Below are 3,989 nucleotides of genomic sequence, written 5' to 3' on the forward strand. Positions count from 1 at the left end.
AAACCTCCTCCCTCCTCACCCCAGCAGCGGGGACAGAAACCTGGCTCACGGCGGATCCGGCCACAGACTCCGTTTCTCTTCTCTGAAGAGAGAAAGAAACTTCCAAAGCAAAGGAACCAGAATCAGAGCCCAAACCAGCGTGTCTGAGACCTTTTCCTTGTGCTCAGAAAACATTCACTCGCAAACCTGGACTTAAGGCCTGCATTTACTCCAGGATGTCACCATTTGCCCCAGTAGGTGCCCAGACACTATGGTGATGGACACCACAGGAGACCCCTATGAAAAAATAAATGAAAACCAGTATTGCAAGATTAAGCTACAGCCCCTTTACTTCTGGAGGAGAGTAGCCCACAGAGGGGCTTAATGTATTACTTTATGTGCATTTATTACCTTTCACATCTTTAGTCAATTCATAATACAGCTTGTCTACACATGGGAATTCATTTGGATTAAAGTAGGGTATGAATTTAAAATCCAATAGCTAGACATAATCAATTCTCTGTGTGAATACTCATATTCCAGAATATTCCATTTTATTCCAAATTACTGTAACCTGCTTGTGGGGCTGGAAAGCCCACCTTCATTAACACTTCCTATGTATACTTGTGGATTAAGCTAATAAAGTGGATTAAACTAATTTGGAATAAAGCACTCTTACTGCAGAATCAGAACATCCACACAGGAAGTTAAATTAGGAATAGTTATTCCAGAATATCTCCTCATGTAGACTCAAACCCAGGAGTCCTGTAGAGGACCCATTTACACAGCAAAACAATTGTTGTTGAACTAGTCACAGGGAAAACAACCCCTTAGCCCCAGGTATCTGGCAGGTGTGATGTGATTAGTTGTCATAGATTAATAGCTGAGTATTAACCCCATTATGTGCAGATACAAAGCACCTTCAGGGCTGACTTGGCTGCCAGCTGATCCCAGGCTGTTAGAACCTGTAGGGTAGACAAAGTCTAACCACCTAATTTTCAGAAGTAACTACAGATTTTGGGAGTTCCAACTTGAGACACCTGGGGCCTGAGTTTTCAGCAGTACTGAGAACATGCAGCTCCCAGTGACAGAGATTAGTGCTCATGTAACTCGATGTGGTTCTTTGTCCCCATCTAACGGCTAGAACACCCAGAATATTTACTGTTGCAGGAATTTAATCTGAGTCTCTGACATCCTAGGAAAGTGCCCTAGAGCACTGGCTATAGTCAGTCTCTGTCACTTGCTTTCTCGGGCCCAATGCATATTTAATAGGAAATAGAACTGCTCCAGCAGAAGAGATTTGGAAAACCACCCTGGAGTAGCTAGTCGGTAGGGTACACAGGTGGGATGGGGGAAATCTGGGCTCAAATCCTTGCTCCAAATCAGGCAGGGCAGTGATTTGCATTGGGATGCCCCACATCAGAGGTGAATGCTTTAATCCCCAGGCTAGTGGCTATAATGGGGGCTCTCTTCCTGGTTTTTCACAAGATTAGGCATCTAACTCCAGGGTAGGATTCAAGATTGAGAATCTTGAGTTGGTGGAAGGGCCTGTCCCATCAGTCAGGTGCCGAAGACCCAGATCAATAGGGTTAGGTGCCTATATACTTCTGAGGATCTGAGCCCTCAGCATATCCCATTCCTCTGCATCTCATTTTGGGCTAGTTTAGGCAACTCCCTGCTCAGCAAGCTGGCTTCTGAACAGCCCTTTCCTAGGGGCCTCACACAATGCATGGGGAGCCTGGGACCTAACTTGGGGCTGAGAAGCCCACTAGGTAGCAGGGAGTTTGGTACTGCAATGCCTAAGTACCCTTACGACACTAGCGCCTGGTCCGTTAGCACAGGCAGGAGCTACTCATGCTTTCAGTTCGAGGGGTTGAACCTCACGGAGGGCCTGATAAGGGCATTGTTACACTCAGTCCCTTGGAGGATTAGGCCCTTGTGTTTCTTAAGGTGGGCACCTGAAAAGTGGAAGCTGCTTTTGGAAAGTGTGGGGATAAGAATCTGGAGAGGACTGAGGAAGGAAAAGGTAGAAATAAAGGCTGATCCAGGGGTTAGAGCAGTATCCTTGAACATTGGAGGTCTGGGTTCTCTTCCCTCTCCCACTACGTACTCCCTGTGTCACTCTAGGCATGTCAGTTAGGCCCTGTTCAGTGGAAGCTAGGAACTCAGACACTATGGTAACAAGGACCAGATAGCTATGGTAGATGGACTTGGGAGATGTGGGTTCAATTCCTAGCTAGGCCAGTGACTTAATCTCACTGTTATTATGGATGCAGTTTTTGTCAAGGTGATCATCCCTGTCACGGAACCCGTGCATTTTACCACTGATTTCAACTTGACCGTGAAAAGCGGGAAGTTATTTTGTTACTATAAAGTTAAGCAGTGTTTGAAAAAGAAAGTATTGTCAAAAGAAATCAATCAATAAAATTCCATAGCTTCCTTTTGCAAAGTAAAGAAAACTTAAGGCTTGTCAACCAGAACAAGCTTGCTGCGGACCAACATATCCTGTGCACCCTGCCTACAAGCATTAGTGGTTTGTTAATGTGCTTTGATCTCGTCCCATTTGATAATATTGATGTTTATTTATTTATCACAGCACTGTAACAGTTAAAAGGAGGTTTGGAATGATTCAATTTCTATCTGGAAATGTTGGCAACCGTCTATTTTGCCATACACACACAAACCCACGAAAGAACATTTCCATCTATAATAATCAAAATGTACAGATAGGCAAAGTAAGAAAAATGCTTCTTGAGAACTTAGGAGAGTCTAATTCCAGTGACAGGTTTCAGAGTAACAGCCGTGTTAGTCTGTATTCGCAAAAAGAAAAGGAGTACTTGTGGCACCTTAGAGACTAACCAATTTATTAACCAAAGACTAACTCTCACAAGTCTTGGGAGACAGGCCAGTCCTTGCCTACAGACAGCCCCGCAACCTGAAGCAAATACTCACCAACAACCACATACCACACAACAGAACCACTAACCCAGGAACTTATCCTTGCAACAAAGCCCGTTGCCAATTGTGCCCACATATCTATTCAGGGGACAACATCACAGGGCCTAATAACATCAGCCACACTATCAGAGGCTCGTTCACCTGCACATCCACCAATGTGATATATGCCATCATGTGCCAGCAATGCCCCTCTGCCATGTACATTGGTCAAACTGGACAGTCTCTACGTAAAAGAATAAATGGACACAAATCAGATGTCAAGAATTATAACATTCATAAACCAGTCGGGGAACACTTCAATCTCTCTGGTCACGCAATCACAGACATGAAGGTCGCTATCTTAAAACAAAAAAACTTCAAATCCAGACTCCAGCGAGAAACTGCTGAATTGGAATTCATTTGCAAATTGGATACTATTAATTTAGGCTTAAATAGAGACTGGGAGTGGCTAAGTCATTATGCAAGGTAGCCTGTTTCCTCTTGTTTTTTCCTACCCCCCCCCCCAGATGTTCTGGTTTAACTTGGATTTAAACTTGGAGAGTGGTCAGTTTGGATGAGCTATTACCAGCAGGAGAGTGAGTTTGTGTGTGTATGGGGGTGGGGGGGGATGTGAGAAAACCTGGATTTGTGCAGGAAATAGCCCGACTTGATTATGTAAAGAGTTGTCACTTTGGATGGGCTAGCACCAGCAGGAGAGTAAATTTGTGTGGGGGGGTGGAGGGTGAGAAAACCTGGATTTGTGCTGGAAATGGCCCACCTGATGATCATTTTAGATAAGCTATTACCAGCAGGACAGTGGGGTGAGAGGAGGTATTGTTTCATATTCTCTGTGTATATATAAAGTCTGCTGCAGTTTCCACGGTATGCATCCGATGAAGTGAGCTGTAGCTCACGAAAGCTCATGCTCAAATAAATTGGTTAGTCTCTAAGGTGCCACAAGTACTCCTTTTCTAATTCCAGTGAGTTAGACTTCTGAATTAGGGTCGTTACAAATGCACTAGCAAATTAATAGTAAAAACAGATGTGATTTGTTGATTTAAGGATATTTAGTT

Source organism: Caretta caretta, chromosome 14, assembly GCF_965140235.1.
Source record: "Caretta caretta isolate rCarCar2 chromosome 14, rCarCar1.hap1, whole genome shotgun sequence".
In the NCBI taxonomy this organism is placed as follows: Eukaryota; Metazoa; Chordata; order Testudines; family Cheloniidae; genus Caretta; species Caretta caretta.